Genomic DNA, 19,961 nt, shown 5'->3' with positions numbered 1-19,961 from the left:
AGGGCTGCTATGAACATATTTGTACAAGTGATGTTTTTGCCCTTTTTCATAATCTCTTCAGGGTATAGACTTAGTAGTGGTATTGCTGGATCAAAGGGTATGCACATTTTTGTTGCCCTTTGGGCATAATTCCATAAATAACGTTTTAAAAATCTCTTTTATAAATTCTTGTTTCATTTCTTCCAGGAATTCTTTGTTTGTACCCAAACAATGTTTTACTTTGAGGTTTTATTTGTAGAATATTTGGTTGTCATTCTTCTTAGTTTGTGTCTTGAGCATATCAGAAAATATTTTCATGGTTGATATTCTTGGTTTTGCTTTTTCTTTTACTCTTCTTTCTATCTATTTCCTGACTTTGAATTTTGTGGTAGGGATAGGTCTTACACTTGCAGGTAGGAATTTCTGGGCTAGGCCCGTAGCTAATACCTTGGAGTTCTGAGTATTGCAATATTCTAAATTCTTGGGGATAACTCAGGCTGGGAACCCACAAACTTTCAGTGCTACTAAAGTGATGTAATCCTGATCAAAGTGTGATTGCTGCCTTCCCCCCAGGTCTAAGCTTTTCAACCTGGGTTTGAATCTGAGCAATTTGTTGTTATTGTTGAGTTGTTTCTTGCCAAAGTTGCTGGAGTAGTAGTTGGCCATTTCCTTCTCCAGCTCATTTTACAGATGAGGAAACTGAGGCAAGCAGGGCTAAGTGACTAGTAAGTATCAAGAGATCAAATTTGAACTCAAGAAGATGAGTCTTCCTGACTCAAGACCCTGTATTCTACCCATTGTGCCACCTAGATGCCCAGTGGGCCCATGCTCTTACTCCATTTGGAATTTCAGTAGACTGTTGTTAGAATTGACTGACTCCACTAGGGATCTGCCAATTAGAAAACTCTTTAGATTCAATGACAGAATCACAGACTAGACTTCATATAATGGTAACAGTATTTTATATATTTATATATAGCTAATTATTAATTATTTGTTAATTGTTAATATAGAAGGATGATGATGATGATAATGATGATTAGCCTTTATATATCACTTTAAGGTTTGCAAAGAACTTTACAAATAGTAAATCATTTTATCCTTATAACAACCCTGGGAGGTAGTTATCATTATTATCAGCATTTTACTGCTAGAAAAACTGAGGTTGAAAAAGGTTAAGTGACTTGCTGAGGATCATACAGCTAGGATGTGTCTGAGGCAGGATTTGAACTCAGATCTTCCTGTCTCCATGTCCAATTCCTTTTATCCAATGTGTCCACTGTCCTATCCCTGATTTGCATTGTATATTGGGTGACTTTCTATTCATTGTCTTGGAATGAACCTAGAAAAGTATCAAAACATAAACTTTAAATAATTCTTCCACATGGTTCCCCTTTGGTTCCAGGAATGAGTAACAAAGAACCCCCAAAATAGGAGAAAAATAAACCTGATATTTCTTTTCAGTGGTCAGGATTTCCCACCACTTAACCTGTTTAGACTGAAGGAATTCAGAGTTCAAAGAGGACCTTTAGTGGAGAAGGAGGAGGCCTGTTGAATTCAGAATCTCTTTTTATTATTTCATCCATATATAAAGCAAACACAAAAATATACACCAAATAAATCTATAAAAACAACCATTTAGATTGGAGGTGAAGGTGCTAACAGTTGCCATTGAATGTATCAGGAAAAGACCCTTAGAAGATGATACTTTTGAAAGAAATTCAGGATTTTAAAATGAATAAAAGACAATAAAAGACAAACTTAAAATAAATATAAATAATATTAAAATAAGAACATAAACTTAAAAAAAGACAAGTGTAAAATAGGAATCCATTCATTTCAGTATATGCTTTCATTTTTAGATTTGTTCTTTTCCCCCATAATGATTACCAATTTTTTGAAAGGAATAAAGTCAGATTACCAAGTTTCCTGAACATTTGGAAGGAGACAGTCAAGGGAGGCTGATTTTAATATAAGGGAATAAGCAGAAATTAAATTGTAAAACTTGATTTCTTTTGAAGTCTGCTGATGTGTGTGTCTGTTGGGGGAGGGGCTTGGTGGTCAGGGGAACTGGTGAATAAAGAACATATTGTCAATTATTCTATCTGCCATCACATTTTTACCATGTGAGAAATTGAGAAATAAATTAAAAGACTACTGTTAAATCAGGGATTTTCCCTGGGCTGCTTAACTGAAACTGCCTTTGTTTATAGTAGAGGTCTTTAAATTATTTTCTTTTTTCTTTCAGTAACACACACTTATTTGATAGATAAAATCAGACCTTCTTTCTTCCTCTAACTCATACATTCATTCATTTGCTGGAAATTGGCTATGAAATCGAGTTGGACTTCTTATCTGGAATTGATCAGTGTTTATTGATTACTGTACTCTTGGGAGAGGATGTACAAGAAGCAAGGGTGTGATTAGCAATTTTTTCACTCAGGCTAGGTAGCACCTTAGGTTAAGAGGGAGGTAGAGAGGAAGAGGTGTTTTTAAAAGGGGAAGGGTTGCCTCTGAGATCAGACCTCAGACTACCATTAGAATGGGCAAGGAAGGAAGGATCCCCATGAATTTGCTGTGGTCACCCTCTAAATCCCTCACCTGGAGTTAATGGTTCTGTCTTAGTTACAGTTTTGATCAGAAAAAAAAAAACCAGAGTACAGACCTAGTCTCACTACATTCCCCCCCCCCCCGCCAAGGACATTTGAAGCCCGATTCTTATTTATGTGAATGAGTTGTTTCTATATACATTTGCTCAGTGATTGAAAATGAGAACTCTCAATCTGTTTTCCCCTACAGCACTCTCTGGAGCATCCATTTGTAACACTCCAACATAAATGCCAAAAATGGCTGAATGGTTTGATGATTGTCAAATAGACACATTGCCTCTTAATTATTTAATTGCTTTTGCATTATTCATGATCTTTGGTGCTTCCAGACTCTGGCCTCTTAAAAAAAAGAAGCTTAAGGTGTTATCTTCTGTTAATGTATTTTCCAGGAGATGTTTGCCACTATAGCACTAAAATAAGATTATCATCAATGACTAGACCATATTAGAATGAACATTTTTCAGGGAGCTGAGTAGAGCTTGTAGCTGTATGATAAATAATCATAAATAATCATTTTTGTACTAAAGGCAAATGAGGGGTGGGTGTGAAAGGGAGGCTTAAACCACTTAGAGGTGGTTTTTTGGGGGGAAGATACTCTAGGATAAATGGCTGATGTTTTGTCCTTTATTCTCAAAGATGACCATGACATCAGGAAGGGGATGCCATGACAAGCATATGAATTGGATTTAAGTGAGGGGTGCTGTGCTAAGTCACCAGCCTCACTCTCCTCCAGAGCCATCAGGATCCAGTGGCCAGATATGAATCAGGACAACTGGAGATGGCCCTGGATGTGAGGCAATCAGGGCTAAGTGACTTGCCAAGGTCACACAGTTAATAAGTGGCAAGTATCTGAGGCTGGATTGGAACTCCTGTCCTCCTGACTCCAAGGCCAGTGCTCTAGACACAGCACCAAATGACTACCAGAATTCAGGGGCAGAGGAGGAGATGCCTCTGGTTGAAGAACTTGGTGCCTCTTAAATTTGCCTTGAGAAAATGTCCATTCACGATGCCTTGGTTATGGCTCTGTTGAGAAGGAATGACAGTAAATATTAACTCCTTGAGGGGCAGGACTGTTTCTTTTTTCTTCTATTTTTAGTTATTTTTCTAACTACAAGTAATGGTAGTTTTCCATTTTTTTTACAGTTTTCTCCCTCTCTTCCTTCCCTCCTCTTCTCCCTGATAGAAATCAAGGTAATATAGGCTCTTCATCAAAAACCACGCTAAACATAGATCCATATTATTTATGCTGCAAAAGAAAAATCACATCCAAATGGAAGAGAAAAAAATTAGAGAGAGAAAAATGACATAATTCATAAAATAACTTTTAAAAAAATTGAAGAAAATAAATTTTGGTATTTAAACTTCACACAAGTTTTGTTTTAGTATTGTCTTTGATTATTGTACTGTGGAAATGATCGAGTCCATCACAGTGGAACATCACCCCATGTTGCTTTTAATGTGTATAATGTTCTGGTTCTGTTCATTTCACTGAGCATCAGTTCATCTATGTCTTTCTAGGCAATTCTGAAGTCCTGTCCCTCATGCTTTCTTATAGAATAATATGGTATTCCATCTCATTCATATACTACAATTTGTTCAGCCATTTCCCAATTGATGGGCATCCCCTCAATTTCCAATTCTTTGCCACTACAAAAAAGATCTGCTAAAAATATTCTTGTAATATGGGTTTTTAGTCCTTTTTCACTGATCTCTTTGGGATAAAGACCCAGTAGTGCTGTTGTTGGATCAAAGGCTATGCCCAATTGGGCATAATTCCAAATTACTTTCCAGAAAGATTGGATCAGTTCACAACTCCATCAACAATGCATTAATGTCCAAGTTTTCCCACATCCCCTACAATGTAGATCACCAATCTGACAGGTGTAATGTGGTATCTCAGAGTTGATTTTATTTTCATTTCTCTAGTCAATAATGATGTAGAGCATTTTTTCATCTGACTAGATAGCTTTAATTTCATCTGAGAATTGCATTTTCATATCCTTTGACCATTTACCAATTGGAGAATAACTTCTTGTAAATTTGACTCAGTTCTCTATATAGTTTAGAAATAAGTCCTTTATGGAAGGATTTTCTTTTTTTTATCTTTCTATCCCAGCATCTTGAATAGTGCTTGGCTCTTTAAATGCTTATTGCAAAGAAGTCCAGACAAATCCAAAAGATCTCTCTGCAAATGAGTTCTTCATATAAACATTCTAGCACTTAAAAATTGAACAGGACAATAGAGTTCATCTGGTTCAGGGATCTGTAACCTGGGTCAATGAATTTTTATTTATTTATTGATCAATCAAAATTTTATTTTATTTTTCCAATGGTGTTTTGTCAACATTCATGCATTTGCAAATTTAGGATTTCTACATTTTTCTTCCACCCTCTCTTTCCTCCCCCCCTTCCCATGGTGGTGAAAGTCTGGTAAAAAGTGTACATGTACAATAATTGCATTATTAGTCATGTTGTGAAAGAGGAATTAGAAGGAAGGGGAAAGAAAAAACTGTAGAAAGAAAGGAAAACATAAAAGTTTTAAAATAAAGTAAACATAGTATTCTCAATAAATTTTTAAAAAATATATTTTGATAAATGTATTATAATATAATTATGGTTCAATTAGGTGGTACAGTCGAGATAGAGTGCTGCTCCTGGAGTTAGGGTGACCTGAGTTCAAATCTAGCCTCAGACACTTACTAGTTATGGCTCTGGGAAAGTCTCTTAACTCAGTTTCCTCATCTGCAAGATGAGCTGGAGAAGGAAATGGCAAACCACTCCAGTATCTTTGCCAAGTGATGAAGAGTCAGACACAAGTGAACAACAAAAACAAATTTACTTGAACTCTGTTAGGTTCAGTTTCCTTCATTCAATGGTTTTTCTATACCTATTATATTCAAGAAATTGGATATAATAAAATATGACATAATCTAAAATCTCCCACTGCATCTAGGACTGGTTGTACTGATCCATATTCAGTCAATAGACTCATATGACTTTGGAAGAAAAAGTGACTTTTGCACAAACCTTTCTCACTTAAATTCAATTCACTTGCATTTCATGACATCACCTTCCTTTTGTCATGGTCTCCTACAAGAACAAGGACAATCAACAATCCTGTCTCTAGACTTTGTTGATTAATATTGATTTCCTTTGCTATCCTATGTGTTTTGTTGCTCTAAGAACATCATTTGGAGAAGGACTTTACAATAGGCTTCATCAGATAGTCAAAGGAGTCCAGGACACAAGTCCAGTTGATCCAATATCCTTACTTGATAGAAGAGGACCTTTGGTTGTTTCCCATTCTTAGAATGCTCATTCTCATTTCTGTCTCACAGAATCTTTCATTTTCTTCAAGTCTCAATGTAAGAGCCAATTCTTTGGAGATTTCTTTAATCATCTCATCCAAAATTGTTCTCTCTCTCTCCTCATATTTTCATAACTCACTTTGACTGGATCTCCTCTGCCTTCATCATCCTCTATTTTGTATCATAATCATCTGTGTACATCTATTCCCTTACCCTCAAATCTTAGTATTATTATTCCTTTACCCTCAAATACTTACGTATTATGTAAACTCCTTGAAGGTAGAGATTGTGTCATATTTTATTACATTCAATTTCTTTAATATAATAGGTGTAGAATAACTGGGGGTTTTTTGCAAGGCAGTGGGATTAAGTGGCTTGCCCAAGGCCACACAGCTAGGTAATTTTATTAAGTGTCTGAGGCCTGACTCCAGGGCTGGTGCTCTATCCACTAAAATATTGAATGAAGGAAACTGAGACTAACAGAATTGAAGTGATTGGCCCAAAGCAAAAACCTAGGCAGCTAGATAGCACCATGGATAGAGCACAGTCTAGAGACAAGATTGTTATTTGTCCTTGTTCTTGTAGGAGACCATGACAAAAGGGAGGTGATGTCATGATATGCTTGTGAATTGAATTTAAGTGAGAGAGGGCTGTGCAAAAGTCACTTTTTCCCCTCTAAAGCCATAAGAGTTCATTGACCAGGTATGGATCACTATGACTGGTCCTAGATGCAATGGAAGACTTTGGCCTTTTTAAGCTAAGGTCTTAACAGATCTCAGTTTGACTGAGGTAATGATCATTCAGTAAGAATGGGTAAGAACGAGATGCCCTCAGTTCAAATTTTACCTCAAATGCTTATTAGGTAATCTTGGGAAAGTCACTTATCTCCTCAGTCTTGATATTTCTCATCTGAGAATGAGAATAATAACCACACTTACCTCTCAGGATAATGAGGATCAAATGAGATAAGTGCATAATAAATTCTCATTTCCTTACACACACACAGAGATGGGTCTAGAAATCAGATTTAGGAGTATTCTTTGTAAGGATTACTTGTTGCCATGGAAGTCCAAATTATTCACCTCTAAGATAATGTGCTTTAATTTGACTGGTTCTATGTTTTTTAATTTTTTTTTTTGATTTTGTATTTTTTGATATTTGATTTGATTACATTTTGGGTCAATGTTGATGAAATTCCTGTTGTGGGTAGCTGACAGAAGCACTTTAATCTGGGATTAGAAAGGTACTATTCAATAAGAGGAAATGACAGCAATGTGTTTTTTAGCCTCCTAACACCCTTCTTTTGGCAGACTCAGAGTGGGTGGAGAAGATGGCATCAAAAATCTAGACTTTGTGGTCTTGACTGATCTATTAACTCTGAGAAAGATTCTGAACTTGGGTGGCATTGTGGAATGGGGCTTTTCTGGGTGGATGAGTAACTAAGTATGAGTCTGGGACTTTGAAAGGTAGTGACAGGAGCAAGAAAGGGTCAGAAAGAGATAGGGAAACTGCTCTGGAGAAAAGTATATTGGATGGGGTGGTATGAACTCAGTTGTGGGGGGAATCTAGTAAACACTGGGACAAAATCAAAACTTACTGATGATATCCATGTAATGGAGCACTCTCCTTTGAGGGTAACCCTGAGGTAAGGAAAGAGAGTATTTATAAAGGTTTCCCTGTCTAGTTGACAGATAGGTGAAGTAGGTGTCAGGATTCTGAATTTCTGTTCCACCAGCCACAGATGAATTGGATAAGGAGCTCTACCTCCATGTGCCTTGGTTAATAGTCCTCAGATTGTGGCCAAGTGGATATGGTAATAGTGGTTCAAGACTTGGATTTGGAATTTGGAAATCCTGGCTTCAAATTGCTATCTTTGAGCCTCAGTTTTCTCATCCACAAAATAAGAAAATAATAAGACCTGAATTATCTAGCACACAGGGTTATTGTGATGTCCTAATAAGATTCTGTATGTAAAGTGCTTTCTAAACTTTATAGTTATATATAAAGTCAGTTGGCTGGAGACTGAATATATTCTTTCTGCAAAGTGCATCAGAAGAGGAAAAAAAATACCAAATGAGGGGATAAGAATTTGTGTGTGTTTATTACTGTTGCTAATAATTAAAATAATTAGTTTATATCTGTAAAATCTGAAATAGTCCTACTTAAAGCTTCCTTAACACAACAACCTACCTTTCCACGATCTGTCTATCTGTCTTTCTCTCCCTCTCACTATACTACCTTTTCCCTTTTTTACCTAGTCCTTTCTTTCTCCCTTTAACTCTTCCTTCCTTCCCTCTTACTTTCCATCCCACCCTTCTCCACTCTTTCTGCTTCTTCCCTTCCTTCCTTTTCTACATTTCCTCTTCCCCACCATCCTTGTCCTCTCCCTCTCTTCCCTCTCTCTCCCTCTGTTCTCCTTCCTCTTCCATCCTCCCTCTCACTCTTTCCTCACCTGTGCTTCTAAGTCATTTCTAATGAGTCACTTTTCTTCCTCTCATTGATCAGAGATCAAGACATTACAAGTAACACTCCCCTCCTTCATAGGTGACTCCTATTCAGCAGCTTTGTTTGTCTGTTCCAGGTTTTCCTTTCACTTCACACTTTTGTGTTCTCCAAATCCCTCCAATTTCTAAAACTGAGTGGTCTCACTGAATTTCTCCTCCTCCTCCTCCTCCTCCTCCTCCTTCTTTTCCTTCTTTGCTTTCAAATGGGCGTCTCACTTGCTTTCAGGTGAATCCAATTTATCATTCCAGTAATATCTGAATTTGTACACCAAGTTTCACACTTAGAAATAACCTTGAGGGGTCAGTGGGAGTTTTTATTATGATTATTATAATGTGCTGCTTTTAGCTTTCTGAGGTTGTAGCAGATTAATTAGAGCCTCTAGGAATGTTGAGATTGTAATCCTACCCATGGCCTTTCCAGAGAACTTTATAGTTTAGGCAAATGACTTTTTACAAAAGAATCCTCTTAGCTCTAAAGCTCAAAGAGACCTTGGAGAGCATCCGGGTTAGGATTTCTTCACCTTTTTTGTGTCGTGGATCCCTCTGGCAATGTAATGAAGTCAATAGACTACTAATTAGAATGACATTTAAAAAAAATTCATACTGAAGAAAAAGCTAAATTTCAATTAAATTCAAAATTATTTTTCCTATATAAATTCATGGACCTCCTGACATTTATTTGAGGACCTAAAGTCTGTTATGGTTTTAAACCTCTGATTTGATCCAACCCTCTCATTTTATAGATGAGGAAATTGAGGTCTAGAGAGCTTGTGATTTACTCAAGGTCACAGAGTTGGTAACCAGCAGAGCAGGAATTTCAAGACTATTCAACTCCACCCCAACATTTCCCATCACATTTACATTGTAACTTAGTCTTGTCTTGCACAATTTTGGGGGGACTGGACCTATGATTACCTTGATGGAAGGAACTCTGCCAATTCATATCAGAACCTGCTCTGCAACTTATAATTCTAGAGAGAGAGAGAGAGAGAGAGAGAGAGCTGGGAAGTTAAATGTATCCTTGGGATCATAGACTCAAACTCTGGTCTTTCTGAGATGTACAGAATCATAAGACTAGAGCTATAAGGAACCTCAGGAAACAAGTGTTCCAAGACCTATATTTTTTAATGTTATTTTAAAATTACACATAAAGATAATTTTCAACATTCATCTTTATATGTTTTTGAGTTCCACATTTTTCTACCTTCCTCTCATCCCTTCCCCCTCCCCCTGACAGTGAGTAATCCAGTATAGTTCATACAAGTACAAACATGCTAGTATATTTCCTTATTAGTCATGTTGTTAAAGAAGAATCAGAACTAAGGGGGGGAAAATATGAGAAACAACCAAAAACCCAACCAACTTTTAAAAAGTGAAAATAGTATGCTTTGGTCTATATTCAGACTCCAAAGGTTTTTTCTCTGGATGTGAATACATTTTTTTAAAGTATAAAAATTTTCGGGGTGGCTAGGTGGTCCAGTGGATGGAGCACCAGCCCTGGCGTCAGGAGGACCAGAGTTCAAATCTGGCCTCAGACACTTAATAATTGCCTAGATGTGTGGCCTTGGGCAAGCCACTTAAACCTTGCAAAAAAAAACCTAGGGAAAAAAAAAGAAAAAGTATAAAAATTTTTGTAAAAAAATACATTTTATGAATACATTACAGAGTTGAACCCAAAAGAGAAAAGCAATGCGAATGATTTTCCTATTTCACTATTCATCCTGGTTGTATGTTATAGGTCCAATATAACCAAGGAAGAAATGAAGAGCTTCTATGCTTATGATTCTGTACAAACTGCATAGGAACGAAATTTCCCCTTCTTGTAAAGCATTCAATTCTTCTTTGTCATTAATAGAGAGTTGGACTTGCTCTTCCCAAAGAGAAGTTTGATAAATAATTTTTTAATGGTATTATTAGTGAAAGCTTCCTGATCATTGTAATGGGACTGGAGGAATTCAGAGATGATTCTCTAGTACTCTAAATGATGGGAGACTTTATAAACTACAATTAAGTTGAGAGAGTAAATTAAAGGGTCTAGGTGGCACAGTGGATAGAGCACTAGACCTGGAGTTACGAAGATCTGAGTTCAATTTTTGCTTCTAGTTGTGTCATCCTAAGCAAACCTCATAACCTCTGTTTTCCTTTAAGCTCCTCCACAGTCAAATGTGGATGATAATAGGTTGTTGTGAGGATCAAATGCAACAACATTCATAAAATGCTAGTTACAATGGCTAACACATAGTAGGTGCTAAATAAATACTATAATTTTTAAAATGTAAATGGACTATATTATATATAAATTAAATGAATTATATAAAAACAATTATTATATGTAAATCAAATAAATTATACATTTATAAATTAGATACATTTCTTATAATAAATTAAATAAATGATGATGATGATGATGATGATGATGATGATGATGATGTGAGGAAAGAAGAAGAGATGGGGCAGTTAGGTGGTGCAGTGGATAGGGCACCAAACCTGGAGTAAGGAGGACCTGAGTTCAAATCCAGCCTCAGCTAATTACTTAGCTGTATGACCTTGGGCAGGTAACTTAACCCCATTGCCTTACAAAAAGAAAAAAGAAAGAAGAAGAGAAGGAGGAGGAGGAGGAGGAGGAGGAGGAGAGTCTTTCAGGAAAGATGGTTATTGATGTTTCCTTGTCTGTGGTTCTCCTCACTGATGGTGAACCAACGGACAATGTGTACCTTGCTGCCCTCTTTGATAGCAACATTCTCTCCCTCAAAAAAAAAATCATCAAAGTCCTTCTTGCTCATCTTCTTCCAATCCCAGTGTCAAGATGCTGTAGCTAGCACCATCATAGTTAATCCTCAGTTCCTTAAATCCTATATTTTAAATATGAGGAAATAAGAAGTCAAGGACATTAATTGATTTGCCCCAAGATGGCATTAGTAGTAAGCATCGGGGATAAGGGCTTAAAGCACTGAGGCCAGAATAAGGTTCTCTTTAAAATTATACTATGTTAGGGGTGGCTAGGTGGTGCAGTAGCTAGTGCACCAGCCCTGGAGTCAGGAGTACCTGGGTTCAAATCCAGTCTCAGACACTTAATAATTACCTGGCTATGTGACCTTGGGCAAGCCACTTAACCCCATTGCCTTGCAAAAAAAAAAAACAACTAAAAAAAATTATACTATGTTACTTCTGAATGTACCACAAGACCTCGTCTTTTTACCCCATCCTCCATACTGCCCACCTTGTCCTTTTGATTTATGTTTGTTAAAAAGAATAAATAACAACAGTAGTAACAATAACCTATATGTGCCTTAAGACTTGCAAATTATTGTAATTAAATTAACTCATTTCAGTTTTATGGCAACTTTGTGGAGTAGGTACCACAAGTCTTATTGCCCCCATCTAACAGATGAGAAAACAGAAATCTGAAGGTCTCCTCTAAACTCTGAATTTAATCCTGGACTAAGTACCTACTGTGTACAAAGTCTATTCTAGACTTTGACTTGAACTCAGCAGTCTAGCAGAAAGAGGTCTGTATTCAAAGTCAAAGAATTTGCAAGAGTTCAAATCCTAACTCTGAAGACCTGAATTCAAATCTTGTGTCAGATATTTGCTAACTGTGTGACCCTGGGAAAGTCACTTAACTTTTTTGCCTCAGTTTCCTCATCTGTGAAATGGAGAAGGAAATGGGAAACCATTCTAGTATCTTTTGCAAGAAAACTTCAAATGGGATCATGAAGAGTTGGATACAACTGAAATGACTGAACTACTGGAATAGAAATCTTAATTCTGCCACTTACTAGCTATGTGATCTTGGGAAGTTACTTATAAGATTATAGATTTAGAGCTAGAAGCCATTGACTACAAATCCTTTTTTTTAACTGATGAGGAAACTGAGGCATAGAAAAATAGCATAGCTATTAAGCCTAAGGGTAGAATATGAACTTAGGTCTTCTCAATTTCAGTTCCACAGCCCTATCTACTATACCATGCTGCCAGTCACCTCTCTGGATGTCATTTCCTCCTCTCTGTTATCAAGGATGGGAGATCAGGAAAGAGGTTGGAGCAGAAGACTCCTAAAGTGGCTTCCAATCCTCATTATCAAGTTTCTCTACCAGTTAACTGATCTTTAACTTAAAGATTCTAAAATTCTATTTGCCATTACTTCTTTCTTGAACTCCCTACTCCTATGCCCCATTCTGTTATCCTTTCCCATTCTGAAGTCTCATTCTAATTCTGTCACTGGGGTTCATGGAACTTAGAGGGAAGCCCCCTTCAAAACAAGATCCTTTATGTAATAATACCAATAATTCACACTTCAAACAAGGATTTTTCCATTTAATACCTTAGAAAGAGAAATCATGTAATTATTCTGACTCCCATTTTGTGAATGAGGAACCAAACCAAATTGATTTTTCTAAGGTCTCATTTGTAGTTAGGATTTGAACCCAATTTGACTGACTCCAAAGGCAAATACTTTTTTTTTTTAGGTTTTTGCAAAGCAAATAGGGTGAAGAGGTTTGCCCAAGGTCACTTAAAGGTCTGAGGTTGGATTTGAACTCTGGTACTCCTGACTCCAGGGCTCCATCCACTGCACCACCTAACCTCCCCAAAGGCAAAATACTTTTCCTACCTCTCTGGTATTTTAGGAACTAGAAACCTTTTTGGATTGGACCCAAGTCAAACCTTTTCTATTACAAATTCTATTCTATGGATAAAAGTATTAGGGCAAGTTTTCAGTGTCACATTTCCCAGATACATTATATTTATTTTCCACATACTTGTTTCTTTTATATTTATGTAGCCCTTGTTATTTCCTCTGCAAAGGAAATACACAGCTTGGAACAAAAGTTCTAGCTGGGATGGGCTCCTTTTGCTTGTTATAGATCAAAGACTATAGAGGGACTGACTTTCAAAGAGCCAGCATTGTTTCTTTTCTCGATTGTAAGAGGTGACGGCTTCTAGAAGTGAGATATGAACAGGCAGGTGGGGTTTGCATGAATTTTCTATGAGGTACAAGGGAAAGACTAGAGAGACTGGTCAGATTTTTCAGACCACCAGTTACACAGCTAACCAGTGTTATTACTGCCCTTTCACAGAGAGCTTGGAGGTGATATGAGGGAGGATATGATTGGACTCAGCTGAGTAGGATCCAGGAGAATTAGAGATGGATACTCTGGCTATTGAAAGTATTAAGGGTGGTGAGTGTTGTAGTGCACTGGTCCTGCAGTCAGGAGTACCTGAATTCAAATCTGCCCTCTGGCACTTAGTAATTGCCTAGCTATTTGGCCTTGGGCAAGTCACTTAACCTCACTGCCATGCCAGGAAAAAAAGTATCAAGGGCAGCCAAGTTCTGCTATGCCATAGCTACTTCAGTTAATTATAGCTAGATGGGACCACTGAGGCAGGAAGGAGGGGTTATGTCTGAACACTGGTAAACTCCTCCCTGACCAAGAATAAATGAGGATGATAAAATGCCTCTCCTCCTTCTCTCCCTTTTTCTTTCTGTTTGAGAGTGCAAATGTCTCATCCAAAATTTTTAATTTCTTCTTGTTACTGAGTTCTGAGAAAATTAGTACTTTAATGATGTTTATCCTATAGGGGCTCTTAATCTGGGGTCCATGAACTACTTTTTTGAAAAAAAAATAAATTAATTTGCTTTATGTTACATTTTAAGTTCCAAGCTATTGCTCTCCCTCCTTCCATCCTCACCTCACACTGTAGAAAGCTACCATTTGACACAGGTTTAGAAGTACATGTAAAACAATGCTATGCAAACTTCTATTTATTAGTTCTTTCTCTGAAGGTGGATAGCATCATCCTTCATAGGTCCTTTGTAGATGATTTGAATATTCAGAATAATTTGGTTGTTCACAAATATTCTTTAAACAATATTAATGTAATATTCTATAAAATATAATCAGCTTGAGGACAAGACTTTCATTTTGTGTTATTACCTAACATGGTATCAGATACATAGGAAATACTATATAGATGCTTTTTTATTTATTTATTGACTAGACCTCACTTCTATCAAATCATGATTACTTCTATCATTCCCAAACAAATTTTTTAAAGATTTTATTTATTTTGCATTTTACAATTTTCCCCCTAATCTTACTTCCCTCCCCTCACCCCCACAGAAGGCAATTTGCCAGTCTTTACATTGTTTCCATGTTATACACCGATCCAAATTGAATGTGATGAGAGAGAAATCATATCCTTAAGGAAGAAACATAAAGTATAAGTGATAGCAAGATCAGACAGTAAGATATCAATCCAAACAAATCCTTAATATTATCAAAGAGGAAGCTCATAGAGAGTGATTTCATTGTGACATTCATGTGACATTTTAAAAGAATCATCAGAGGGGGGGCAGCTAGGTGAGGCAGTGGATAAAGCACTAGCCCTGAAGTCAGGAGGGCCTGAATTCAAATTTGACTGCAGACCCTTAATAATTACTTAGATGTGAGATGTTGGACAAGTCACTTAACCCCCATCACCTTGCAAAAACCAAAAAAAAAAAAAAAAAATCAAAACACAATAAATACTGTAATGATGCAGAAGCATCCCAAAATTTAGATTCTAGGTCCGGTCCTTTCATTTCCTAGCTATAGTTGTGATTCCTTGGCAAAACCACTCAAACTTCTAATAAATCTCAATTTCCTTACATGTAAAATTCAAATAATAATAAAATAATAATAACAACAATGGCATTTATATAGTACTTTAAGAGTTTGGAAGCTTTTTACATATATTAACCAATTTGATCAAAAGAGTTAAGAATATTTGCATGACCAACCCCAGGGAGGTCTTGTGAGAAAAGTGGTTTAAAAATTATTGATATATTTTGTTTTTACATTACCTTCATTTCCAAATATCTCTCTCTCTCTTATCTAGTGAACCACTTTGGGCTATAGACAGTATCAGGTGCAGCCTAGCTTCTACTGTGGCCATTGCTACTTTAGTTAACTAAGGCTAGATGGGCCCATTGAGACTGGGATGAGGCATCATGTCTGAACTGTGGTAAATTTACTATAACAAAGAATTAAAAAAGGAGAATAAACAACTCAATCACACTAACCACATAACCAGTATAGTTTGACACTATGTGTGAAATTCCACTTCTGGTAGAACTGAAGATGTTGTAATGGTTAAATATCCTGATCTGTTTCTTTTTCTTTCTCTTTCTTCTTGCTTCCTCCCATTTTTCCTCCTTTTCTCTTTTTTCTTCCTCTACTTTCTTTTTCTAGTTTTTTTTCCTCTCCCTTCTTTCATCTCTCATTCCTCTTTCTTTCTCTTTTTTTCACTCTCTATCTTCTTCCTCTCTCCTTCCTTCTGCTTTCCCTTCTCTGTTATAAACGATGACTCTCTAGGAGTGAAGTAGAAAAATATATATTTAGAAAGTTATGTTAAAATATCAATAATAAAAGAATACTAAAATTTTCTTGATATGTAAATATGAAAAAATACTATTAAAAAGAAAAACAAATGTTCAAGTTTTTTTTTTCCAAGAAATAGGGGAGGTGGTTCCGAAGAAGTATATATTAAATTTTAGAGTACTATAGAAATATAATATTTATAATAAATATTTTAATATATAATAATTATTATAATTACTTTCCTGATAGGATTTTTGTGAGCAGTAAGTGTGATATAAAGAAGGAACTATGTGACCATAATTTTTCTATAAGAGTAAATCTCAACAAAGGTTTCTATTCTCTTCTCTTTCCCATAAAGTTTTTTTGAGACATTTTTTATTCTGAACTTAAGAATTAAAAGAAGCATTTTCATAACAATGTAGAAGAGAAAAAAAGTGGATTGAACATGAAACTATAAATCTATTATGTACAACTTACTTTTCCTTTTCAATATATAATTAATTTGCCACGTGACTTTCTCCTCCCCCTCACTGCCATAAAGCTGGATACCATTAGACACGAATATATAGTATTATATATCTTAAATATATTATAAAAATATATTATATATGTAAAATTATCCCGAAAGAATCTCAATTGTCTTTACTAATGGGAAAAAAATATTTGAAAATTTGAGCTGACTTTGTAGTGTCTCATCTCTGTTTTTAGAGGCTGAGTACTTTACTGTTTTTTTTTTTTAGGTTTTTGCAAGGCAAATGGGGTTAAGTGGCTTGCCCAAGGCCACACAGCTAGGTAATTATTAAGTGTCTGAGACCGGATTTGAACCCAGGTACTCCTGATTCCAAAGGCTGGTGTTTTATCTACTACGCGACCTAGCTGCCCCTACTGTTTGTTTTTAAATTTTGTTTTGAGCCCCATGAATCTCTGGTTCAAAAACCGGGGATTAATGTGCCAGAACAGGGGTGTGCTGCATTCAGCTCTAACCATTTCCCTCAGATTGTTAAATTTTCAGCATCATCATTTATATCTCAGAAATTAGCCAGCCACAAACCAGGACTTGATTTACTATTTCCTAGATTGTCTAGGTATAACAGAATGTTAATCATACAAGTTGGATTAAACTTTCCTGATTATATTTTCTCCCCCTGGAGACCTGCTTGTTAAATATGTACCAACACACCCTTGGCTGAATATCAGCTATAAGATTAGACAGTTCTGGAATATCAGTTTTGTAGGCTAGGCTATTTGCAATAGGCAACCCATATACCCATATCATTTAGCTCACAGTTTGGTGATTGTTATGTTGTCAAAGTGTCAGGCTTATGGTAGGCACCTTATAACTCCTTGATTCATGGGTTAAGGCTAGAAATCAAGGTAGCAGAAGAGGACTTGATTTGTCTTGTCTTTCTGGTCTATTACCTGACAGAACAAGGTCAAGGGAACTGGAGGAGATGAATTTAAATTGAGTGTCCTAGTTCACTGGATTCACATAGTAATTTGCCTTTTGCTTGATGGGGCCATTTCTTTTTATTGGTTCTTGAAAGTTCATCCTTTAAGAAGTGTCAGATTCTTCATTAGGAAGGCACAGGGAAACTAAGAATGGTGAGGATCACTTTTCTTTTTTGAGAAGTAAGAAAGATTAGAGTAGATCTGCGGCTCAAGCAATCAAGATTTATTGGATATTTATTATCTGTCAGACTCTTCATTAGGGACTAGGAATGCAAAGACAGTACAAAACAAACAGATTCCATCCTTAAGAAGCTTACAGTACATTGAGGGAAACACTTTGTATACCCATAAATCTAAGAATTGGATCTGTGGATTCATTGGTAGAGGAAATTCTTCATTAGGTAGGCAAAAGAGAGCTAAGAATGGTGAGGACCATAGCTCTCATTTTTCTTTTTTAGAGAAGAAAGATTCAAAAGAAGCAGTGGCTCAAGCAATCAATAAAACAAACTTTATTAAATACTTATTATAGGTGAGACTCTATGTTAGGAGCTAGGAATACACAGAGAGCACAAAACAAACAAACCCTATCCTTAAGAACCATTGAAGGAAATAGTGTGTACACCCATATGCCTAAGAATTGGATCTGTGGATTCACTGATAAAGGAAATTCCTCATTAAGAAGGCATAGGGGAGCTAAGAATGATGAGGACCCCAAGATTAGAAAAGATCAGAGGCTCAAGCAATCAATAAATAAAAATTTATTAAATATTAGTTATGTTTCAGACTCTATATTAAGGGGTTAGGAATACAAAGGCAGTACATTGAAGACGATTGAAGGAAACAACTCCACAAGTGGAATCATTGGTAAAGGGAATTCTTCATTAGGAAGGCACAGGGGAGCTAAGAACAGTGAAGACCTCAGTTTTCTCTGTCACTTCTTTTTAGAGGCAATAAGAAAGATTAGAAAACATCAGTGCAGGTGGCTAGGTGGTGAAGTGGCTAGAGCACCAGCCCCGGAGTCAGGAGGACCTGAGTTCAAATCCGACCTCAGATATTTAATAATTACCTAGCTGTGTGACCTTGGGCAAGCCACTTGACCCCATTTGCCTTGCAAAAACCTAAAAGAAAAGAAAAGATCAGTGGCTCAAATAATCAATAAATCAAAATTTATTAAATACTTATGTTTCAGACTCTGTTAGGGGCTAGGAATACAAAGGCAGTACAAAACAAACAGACCCCATCCTTAAGAACCATTGAGGGAAACAATGTTTATACCCATAAGGATAAGAACTGAATCTGTGGATTCATTGGTAGAGGGAATTTTTCAATAGGAAGGCATAGGGCAGCTAAGAATGGTGAGGACTTCATCTCTCCCAGTTATTAGAAAAGTAAGAAAGGATCAGTTTAAATGGCTTCTTTAGGGCCACACACCCAGTATTTCAGGTGTAGAATTTGAATTCAGTTCTTTCTGTCATTGAGACCTCCCTCTCAGACACCCTGTCTTTCACACAATGCCAATGTGAGCCATTACACATATTAAAGACACAACATTTACAAAAGAAATATAAGATAATTTATGGAGAGGGGCAGGAGAGGTAGGAGAAGCATTTACAGCTGGAAGCATCAGGAGAGAAAAGGACTCATATAAAAGATGCCATAGAGAGAATAGAGCTTTAAAGGAAATCAGGTATATTGAAGTGAGGAGGAAGGGTATCTGGGGTACAGATTCTGGGAACAGATGCCTTTTGAAAAGGCAGTAAGACTTAATTGTTCATTCTTGTCTCACTATTGGATTCTGGAACAGAATGTCAGCAGAGAGACTGTGACCACAAAACTTATCTTTCATAAGACATCTCTCACCTCTGTCACATGTATTACATAACAGAGTAAAAGAATGTACGTATTGAAGCATCAGGATCATTGATGGGAAACAATGATGAAAGTGGATGTGGAAACATTCAAATTTGCAACCTGCTGGCTCTAAGAGTTTGTAGATTGTTTCATTTAACAGTATGCAAAAGACTGTACAGTAAAAAATGTGGGATGACTCATTACCATTTTCATTAGTGAATGCTGGAAGTAAGAATGAGGTGTGTATGGATTAGATCCGGACAGTCAAGTCTGGGAATGACTAGTCACCTTCCTTCTCTGGCTTGAGTTAAAAGCTAAGAGAATGAGGAATACTGGAGAAGAAAATGAGAAGGAGAGGAAGGGAGACAGAGACACAGAGGAAGTCAGAGGGGAGAGAGAGAGAGAGAGAGAGAGAGAGAGAGAGAGAGAGAGAGAGAGAGAGAGAGAGAGAAGACAGGGAAGGAGCAAAAAGAGTTCTCTTGCTACAATATCTAATGTCAAATTTTATTTTAAGACCTATGCAGATACAGAAGAGTTTTCCAAGTCTCCTGGCATCAAGGTTTGGTTCCTATTTTCTTTTCCATCTTGGACAATACATTCATAAGCTTCTATTATAACTATAGAGCTGGAAGGACCCTTAGAAGTCTTCTTGTCAGGGGTAGTTAGTTGGCACAGTGAATAGATCACCAGACCTGGAGTCAGGAGGACCTGAGTTCAAATATTCCCTCAGCCACTTAATAATTGCCTAGCTGTGTAACCTTGGGCATGTCACTTAACCCCACTGCCTCGCAAAAACCTAAAAAAAAGGAGTCATCTTGTCCAACCTGTCTCATTTTATAGATGAAAAAATTTGGAGGCCCTGAGAAGCTTAGTTACTTGTCCAACTTCACACAAGTTGTA

This window comes from Macrotis lagotis, chromosome 2 (assembly GCF_037893015.1).
Source record: "Macrotis lagotis isolate mMagLag1 chromosome 2, bilby.v1.9.chrom.fasta, whole genome shotgun sequence".
Taxonomy (NCBI): domain Eukaryota; kingdom Metazoa; phylum Chordata; class Mammalia; order Peramelemorphia; family Peramelidae; genus Macrotis; species Macrotis lagotis.
This window is presented reverse-complemented; position numbering follows the sequence as displayed.